The following is a 9,225-nucleotide window of genomic DNA, read 5'->3' as shown; positions in this document are numbered from 1 at the left end:
TGTTAAGAGTTTGTGAGTCCATTCAGATTTCGAACAACAATAGGGTAGAAATTGTTTAGTAACCAGCAGATCCCTGTGTGCAGGCTTCGCTACCTTCTCCCCGATGGTAGGGGGTTGTAGGGGAAGTTGTAGAAAAACATTGCCAGGGTGGGATGGATCTTTGAGAATGCTGGCGGCCTTTCCTTGACAGCGGGCCTGGTAGATGGATTCTATAGATGGGAGGTTGGTCTTTGTGATTGTCCGGGCTGAGTTCACCACTCTCTGTAACCGTCTCCGATCTTGAGTGGTACAGCTGCCATACCAGGTATTGATACATCCAGACAGAATACTCTTGAATAGTACACCTATAAAAGACGTGCATCATGCCGAATTTCCTCAGCTGTCTGAGGAAGAAAAGACGTTGTTGGGCCTTTGTAACTAGTGTGTCCACATGAAGAGTTCAAGAACATTTGTTGTTGATGGTTACTCCCAGGAGCTTGACACTCTCCACTCGTTCCACCTCTATGCTGTTAATGTGTGTGGAGGAGTGGGGGGTGGGGGGTGGGGGGGGTGGTGCATGAGTAACATCCCACCGACAGTCAATAATGAGTTCCTTGGTTTTGCCAGCATTGAGAGCTCGGTTGTTCTCAGCGCACCATTTTTTCAGGTCTTCCACTTCCCCATCTGTAGTCTGTTTCATTGCCATCTGAGATTCGGCCGTCTGTGGTGGTGTCATCAGCGGACTTGTAAATGGAATTAGTCTGGTATTTGGTGACGCAGTGATGGGTATACAGTGAGTACAGTAGGGGACTGAGTGCAGACCCCTGGGGGACTCCAGTGTTGAGTGTTAATGAGGATGAAATATTGATCCCAATCTTCACTGATTGTGGCCTGTGGGTCAGGACAGTCAGGATCCAGGTGCAGAGAGTGGAGCTCAGTCTGAGATCACTAAGTTTAGTCATCAGTCTCGAGGGGATGATAGTGTTGAAGCCTGAACTGTAGTCAACGAGTAGGATTCTTACGTAGCTGCTCTTGGTGTCAAGATGGTCTAGGGAGGAGTGAAGGGCGAGTGATGTGGCATCTGATGTGGATCTGTTGGTCCGATAGGCAAATTGGAGTGGGTCGAGAATTGTTGGGAGGCTGGAGTTGATTAATGCCATGACCAGCCTTTCAAAGCACTTCATGTCCACCGAAGTTAGGGCCAGTGGGCAGTAATCATTGAGACAAGCAGCATGAGCCTTCTCAGGCACAGGGATGATGTTGGGCCCCTCTTGAAACAGGCAGGGGACAGTGGCCTGCTCCAGGGAGAGGTTGTAGATGTCCGAGAAGACCTCTGTCAGTTGCTCTGTGCGTGCTCTGAGTGCACGGCCTGGTACTCCGTCTGGTCCCATCGCTTTCCTTGGATTCACACAAAGGAAAACTGATCTGATCTCTGATGTAATGACTGTTCGGAAAGGGTCATCAGGACTTGTTGGAATAGGTGTTACCTCTCCACCAAAATTCTGCCCAAAGCGAGCACAGAAGGTGTTGAGACGATCTGGGAGGGATGTGTCATCGTCTGCTATCTTGCACTGTCCCTTTTTCAAACCTGAGATGTCATTCAGTCTTTGCCATAGTTGCCGGGTGTCTGTCTGGGTCTCTAGTTTGGATCAGTTTTGGTCCTTGGCTGTCTTCATGGCTCTGGGAAGGTCACACCTGGATTCCTTATATTTAAGTGGGTCTCCTGATGTGAAGGCCTCACACCTGGATTTTAGCAGGTTCTGTATGTCCTGATTCATCCAGGGTTTCCTGTTGGGGAACACCCGGATTTAAACACTGTCTTGAGGGCATACAGTCAAGACCATCCAGGGGATTGTGTTATAAACCCGACCAAATCCCCTCAAAATATTCAGAAGATAGTCTGGACACTGACTTTTTCTTATTTTAAAGCTCAACATGAGATGCTGCATTCCAGATGCAATTTGATTGGTCAAACTACCGGATTTAAAGCAGAACACACTTTATTCACCCACTGTAGTCAAAATACAACAAAATAACAACTCTATTAAAAACATAACAGAATAATTGAAGCAATAAATATTAGTAATTAACTGTTCCGAGAGAGTCATATCCCATGCCAGGATTGAAAGATTACATTGAGAAGGTGGGACAACCAACTTACATTTCACAGCTTGAACTACACAGAGGATACTGGCAGGTGACTTTAACTGAAAGAGTGAAGGCAATTTTGGCTTATATGACAGCGAGCAGACTTTACCAGTTCAAAGTTATGTCTTTTAATACGAAAAATGCCAATTTTTGAAGACTAACTAAGAAAGCCATTTTGGGATTGTTTGATTGTGTGGTGTACTTGGATCTTGTCATTTTCAGACACATGTGGAAGGATCATTTGGAGTATCTCTCAGAATTATTCAATCAACTTCAGAAGGCGTGCTTGGTGTTAAACCTGGTGAACAGTGAGTTCACAAAAATCCAAGTCATGTTCTTCCGGCATATCATTGGACAGATGGTCCCATAAGCTGTGAAAGGAGAGGGTAATGGGGAGGTTTCCACACAATCAACAAAAAGAGGGCTGAGGAGTAGCAGATGGAGTTTAATTCGGATAAATGTGAGGTGCTGCATTTTGGGAAAACAAATCTTGGCAGGATGTATACACTGAATGGTAAGGTCCTAGGGAGTGTTGCTGAACAAAGAGACCTTGGAGTGCAGGTTCATAGCTTCTTGAAAGTAGAGTTACAGGTAGATAGGAATGTGAAGAAGGCGTTTGGTATGCTTTCCTTTATTGGTCAGAATATTGAGTACAGGGGTTGGGAGGTCATGTTGCAGCTGTACAGGACATTGGTCAGGCCACTTTTTCAATATTACACACAATGATGGTCTCCTTCCTTTCAGAAAGATGTTGTGAAACTTGAAAGGCTTCAGAAAAGATGTATAAGGATGTTACCAGGGTTGGAGGACTTGAGCTATAGGGAGAGGCTGAACAGGTTGGGGCTGTTTTCCCTGGAGCTTCGGAGGCTGAGGGGTGACCTTATAGAGGTTTACAAAATTATGAGGGGCATGGATAGGATAAATAGACATGGGCTAGAGGAGTCCAGAACTAGAGGGCATAGGTTTAGGGTGAGAGGGGAAAGACATAAAAGAGATCTCAAGGGCAACGTTTTCACATGGAGTATGTTACGTGTATGGAATGAGCTGCCAGAGGAAGTGGTGGAGGCTGGTACAATTGCATTTAAAAGCCATCAGGAAGGTTAAATGAACAGGAAGGGTTTGGAGGGATGTGGGCCAGGTGCTGGCAAGTGGGACTGGATGACGTCAAGATAACTGGTCAGAGTGGATGTGTTGGACCGAACTGTCTGTTTCTGTGCTGTATATCTCTGTGACTCTATAACCGGTTTTTATCGAATGATTGAGATAGATTTTTCTTGGGAATATGCTTCCACAAATTGAACAGTGGATCCCAGATCCACCAGGTCAGAATCCTGATTCTTCAGATGAGACTTTCCCCAGGAGTGTCTCCATCCAGTGTCAGCAAGGTGATGGCTCTCAGAGTCGAAGGGACCTTCAGGGCTGGTTTCCTCACCCTTTCTCATCTTCAACAACTTGTTCCCAATGACAGACATCTGTGTTGCTTTGTGTCAGAGTCACTTTTAAACAGACATTATAATCTTACTGTTCACTCAGAAATTACCCAGATAAGACCATCTTCAGGATTGGACCCTCAGACACTGGAACCCCATGAGCTGAACATTGTCACCATGATTCATGGTCAGAGCATCGATAGCTGGCAGCTCAGCTTTTCGATGGACTTCAGTGTCAGGATCTTGTTGAACCACCTGATCTCCATTGGCAGTGTCAGGTAGCTCAGGGGAAAGTGATTCCAGATCATAATGTGGTCTGAATACATGATCCACATTTCACAGACAGAGAGCAGGATCCTGTCAGTAGGTGGATTGCACAGAGTGAGAGAGAAAAGGCAGATAATGAAAGGGAGATGGACAGATATAGGTCAGTGTTAGATGTGTCAGTGTGCACTCATACACAGCTCACTCAGGAATGTAGAAAGATATACACGGATGGGGATAAGTACAAAGGCAGAGACATCTGTTTGCACCCACACACAACATACTGATGGACATACACAAACAGATATAGATACAGTGTTAGATAAAGATATCCAGTGATGGTTCATTATCTGGATGGCGTTGGTCCTTCATTGTGCAATGATTGAGATGTTAGGAAGGTAAAATTCCAGTCTGCCACAGAGTGGTTCCAGACTTCATTAACCTAGAGCTCTTCAAGAACACTTTCAGGGATGTTTGAAGGAATTGACACCATGAACCATTGACCTTTCAGACACGTAGGGTAAGATGGATCTTCCCCATAGCTCCTCCAGTTCCATCTGAGAGATTAAATATGACTATCCTCTTTCCTGGTTGGAATCTCCAGGACCTGGTTGGTCAAGTGGTTAGTTGAGGAAAACCACATGAGAAGCTAATGAGAACAGGTTCTTGTTTTAAACAGGACTGAGTTTACTTCATGGTAACAGCTCGGTCCAGGATACACTGGCGTGGGGGGTGGGGGGGACATTGTTTTAAAGACGATAAGGGAGATATTCATGCTGGATCTCACCCCTTCAACATCCACATCTGATCCCTTCACCCAAGTCCATGTGACATCATCATATTGGGCAGTGCTTAATGTAATCCTCAGCATTAACCCTTTCAGAGCCAACCCTCATTCACCAATAATATGTGAGACCCAGAGTGGGGCATTTCATGGAAAGGGATTTCAAGTCCCATAGATGCTGAATGAAACAAGGTCTTTGTCTGCAGCCCTCCCACCACACCACAGGAAGAGATTGATGACCTTATAAAACCCCTTGAGTGAGCTGTCTGATTAACGTGATGTGTATATTGTAAAATATAAAGGGACAATCCCGATGTACCGTCACCTCCCCCAGTTGGAAGGACTGAGCCATATGTTTACTGTGAGAGGGGGGGATCCCAGGGTCCTAGTGCTGTCCTGATGCTCCTTGAGCTGGTGGGGGAGGCCTCTTCTCAGCCCCAGCCTGACTGGCTCAGAGCCTGAACCTCAGCCTGACTGTGCTGGAGCTTCCCCGTCACTGGGACCGAGTCATCACTTTGCACCTGTTCCATTTTTCTGCTTCTGCAGCTTCACATCAAACAATGGATCAAATTTCTCAACAAATCGGGTGCAGTCTCCAAAGATTGTTGTATTACTGGTTTTTCCAGTTTGTAAACAGAAGCTGTTTCCCCTCAGAGTGTTTAATTCCCAGTCCTTGATTGGATTAGGGACAGTGTATTCCCAGAATGTTGTGATCCTTTCCTTTCCCTCCCTGTGTTTTCCCTGAGTCTCTCCCGATGAGTACAGAATTCAGCTTTCCATTCTCTCTCTGGGAACTGGGAGATTAAAGGCCATTCATGAATCATAGAATCCCTACAGCTAATCCACCCAACATACACATCCCTGGACACATCAGCCAAAAAATAAACCCTGGACACTGTGGGCAATTGAGCATGACCAATCCACCCAGGGTGCACCTGTTCGACTGTGGCAGGAAACTGGAGCACCCGGAGGAACCCCATGCAGACTCAGGGAAACTCCACACAGACAGTCACCCAAGGCTGGAATCAAACTCAGGTCCCTGGTGCTGTGAGGCAGAAGTGCTAACCACTGAGGCATGGTGCCACCCTGGGTCATGGGTCACAGGTCAGTATCAGTCACTGATAACTCTGGGCTGGCTGGGAATCCCATGGACCTTGGTGTTCTTCCTGGTACTGAGTCTAATTCAGTACACAGTCACAGGGGAGACACTCAGACCCTGGGGGTGGGGGGAGTGTGGAAGCGGGGAGTGCAGAGAGAGAAACACCCAGGCTCACCCCCAGGGTCAAGGTTCTGGGTCATGTGACAAGGAGAATTGGGCTATTCTACCAGGAAAGGAAGCACCTGATGGGATTCATAAAACATTAAACAGTCTGGAAACGAGAAATCTGAGATTGGTTTTAAACTAAACCGAGAGATTCAGAACAGGAGGACACAGTTACAGTGAGAGAGATTCTTCACCCAGTCAGTGATCAATGAGCTAAACCTGACAGAGAGTTTAATGTGAGGGAACATGGAGTGGATTAATTACGGAGAGTCAGGTTGGCCTGTGGGCTATTGTGAAAAGGAGTTATTACAGAGTCATATAATCACAGAGAAACCTGTATGGGGTTTGGTGGGAAGAGTCGGCTGAAGAGAGCAAACTGTGGGGGTGAGGGGTGGGGGTGGGATTGATGGTGAGAGTCATGTACAGAGAACCCAGTGGGGGGGTGGGGTGGTTACAGCCCATTCTCTGCACTCTCCTCCTACCAATAACCATCATATGGGAACACATTTCCCCGTTAAACCTCATGGCACACCCCCTCCTTCCCCTTCTGTAGGATTTGAACAGATCGAGCAGATGAAGACTATGTGTCCATGAGGTACTCTGGGTCATCAACACCAGCGGAACTGCCATCCAATACAAACTGTCACCTCATGGCTCAACCCAACCCCCAGTCTCTCATTACCACCAAGCCAGGGGACCAATCCCAGTTCAGTGAGGAATGTGGGAGGGATCACAGGAGCAGGACCAGGGAGAGATGAAAAGTGATGTCTTTTTTATTCACTGGAGGGATGTGGGAATCAATGGCTGCTGGAATTTATTTCCCGTCCCTAACTGTCCTTGAGAAGGTGGGGGTGAGCTACCTTTCTGAATAGCAGCAGCTCATGTGGTGGTGGGAGAGAATTCCAGGATTTTGACCTAGTGACAGTGAACCAAGTGCAATATACTTCCAAGTCAGGATGGTGAGTGGCTTGGAGGGGAACTTGTAAGTGATGGTGTTGGTCAGTGAAGTGACAGATCAGGACTGATTGTGCAGTAAACAGCAGAGGGAGCAGAGTCAGAACTTAGTGATTCCACAACCGATAGATAAGATCGAAGCTCTGCTGTCCTGTCACATCCAGGTGTGAACATTGAACAACTCCCTGGAGGAGAAAGAGGCTTCTCATTCTGGAATGATACTTTGGTCACGGGATGCCTTCTCCAGAGACAATAACCATGTATCACACCTCCCCCCAGTTTTTGTATTGATTCTGTTTTTGTGGGATGTGGGTGTCTCTGACTGGCCAGCATTTATTACCCGTCCCTAGTTGCCCTTGAGAAGGTGGTGGTGATCTGCCTTCTTGAACTGCTGCAGTCTCCCTCCTGTGGGTTGAGCCACAATGCCATGAGGGAGGGAAATCCAGGATTTTGACCAGCAATAGTGAAGTAATGGTGATATATTTCCGAGTCAGGATGGTGAGTGGCTTGGAGGGGAACATGAAGGTGGTGGTGTTCCCATATATCTGCTGATCTTGACCTTCCAGATGGAGGTGGTTGTGGATTTGGAAGGCACTGTTGAAGGATCTTTGATGAATTTCTCTAGATAGCAAACTCTGCTGTAACTGAGTGTCTATCACTTGTTGCTTATGTTATTTGACATGCAAGTCGTCCTGTTTGGTGGATTCACCAGGTTGACACCTCATCTTCAGGTACGTCTGGTGCTGCTCCTGGCATGCCCTCCTGCACTCCCCATTGAACCAGGGTTGATCCCCTGACTTGGTGTTAATGGTTCAGTGGGGGCTATGCCAGACCATGAGGTTACAGATTGTGCTGGAGTATGGTTCTGCTGCTGTTGATGGCCCACAGTGCCTCATGGATACCCAGGCTTGAGCTGCTAGATCTGATCCAAGTCTGTTCCATTTAGCACAGTGATAGTGCCACACAATACGATGGAGGTTATTCCCAATGTGACAGTGGGACTTTGCCTCCACAAGGACAGTGCGATGGTCACTCTCACTGAGACTGTCATGGACATTTGCACCTGCAGCTGGCAGATTGGAAAGATGGAATCAAGTATGTTTTTCCCTCTTGTTGGTTCCCTCACCACCTGCTGCAGACCCAGTCTAGCAGCTATGTCCTTTAGTACAAGTCTGATTTTGATCATCAAACCCACCAGACACACTCACATCCTCAGGGAATATCGATGGAATGGAAACGATCTCCAGAATCTCCATCAGGTTCTGACACAATCTCCATTCCCTCACACTTGTGTGTTTCCACTCTCTGGGAACGGACTTTCCCTGATTGTGTTGATGGGTATGGAGTTATCATTTGGGATTTGGATTTTACAACAGAGGCTGATGGATATGATCTTAACTCCCCCAGTTCACATTGAATTGAAGCTCAGCAACTGCTGATTCCAACAGCCACAAGCTGCTGCTGTGTAAATGAATATAATTATTCTTGTGAAATATTGATAAAAATATCACAATAAGAAAGTCAATAAATAACTTTTAATGATTACAAATGACGCATATTGGTGATTGTAGTTAAATAATGGTGATAAGTCGTGATAGATTTTAGTATTCAACAATAACTCAGATTTATAATATTTATATAGTTATTTAAGAATTAGAATATGTAAAACTGATATTTATATACAGAAATTTACATAACATTTGAAATTTGTTACGGTCAGATGAAAAATCGATTTCTTTCAATATAAAAACTGTCTCCGAGATCCCTGAGGACATTACTTCATTTCAGGTAAATCAGTGACCCACTGAAGACAGTGAAGATGAGAAAGTGTGAGGGAGGAACCATCTGTGAAGATCCCTCTGACGGTGACACTGCTCACGTTTCTGAGACGGGATGGAAACACGACTTGAGAAGGTTTCACTTGAAGAACCAGGATCCAAATCTGGGGATCTGGGATCCAGTGCTCAATCTGTGGAAACACATTCCCAGAAAAATTGATCTCTGTCCTGAAGGAATTGAGTGTGAACAATGAGCTGTAATTCAGTGTGTCTGCTGTGATATGGAAGGATAGACAATAATGTCCATGATCATACTGGAACAGGAGAATCCCGTTATTCCGCAATGAGGCTCCACGAATGACCTGCAGTGGGTCCCAGGAAACCCACAAGGTCAGGAATGGAGAGACATGAGGCAATCACTTCAGGGTGGGGAGGGGAGGGGAATTAGTCTGACAGGGTTTAACAGTGACTGGGAGGGTGGGACAGGGTCAGGAGGGGAGGGGAATTAGTCTGACAGGGTTTAACAGTGACTGGGAGGGTGGGACAGGGTCAGGAGGGGAGAGGAATTAGTCTGACAGGGTTTAACAGTGACTGGGAGGGTGGGACAGGGTCAGAAGGGGAGGG

General features: G+C 46.4%; 1 protein-coding gene across 4 annotated transcripts in view; it reads right to left on the bottom strand.

The window, feature by feature from the left end:
• Nucleotides 1-8,379: 8,379 nt before the first annotated feature.
• Nucleotides 8,380-9,225, bottom strand: part of LOC140455428 (class I histocompatibility antigen, F10 alpha chain-like) — a 30,689-nt gene continuing 29,843 nt past the window's right edge. For all 4 annotated transcript variants that reach the window (XM_072550300.1, XM_072550297.1, XM_072550299.1 and 1 more), the window contains one exon: nucleotides 8,380-8,792. The gene's annotated coding sequence lies outside the window, so the exon portion shown is untranslated. The remainder of the gene's footprint in view (nucleotides 8,793-9,225) is intronic.

The sequence above is a fragment of the Chiloscyllium punctatum genome, chromosome 30 (genome assembly GCF_047496795.1).
Source record: "Chiloscyllium punctatum isolate Juve2018m chromosome 30, sChiPun1.3, whole genome shotgun sequence".
Classification (NCBI taxonomy): Eukaryota; Metazoa; Chordata; class Chondrichthyes; order Orectolobiformes; family Hemiscylliidae; genus Chiloscyllium; species Chiloscyllium punctatum.
Note: the sequence above shows the minus strand (reverse complement) of the source record. Positions and strands in the feature narration are given on the sequence as shown.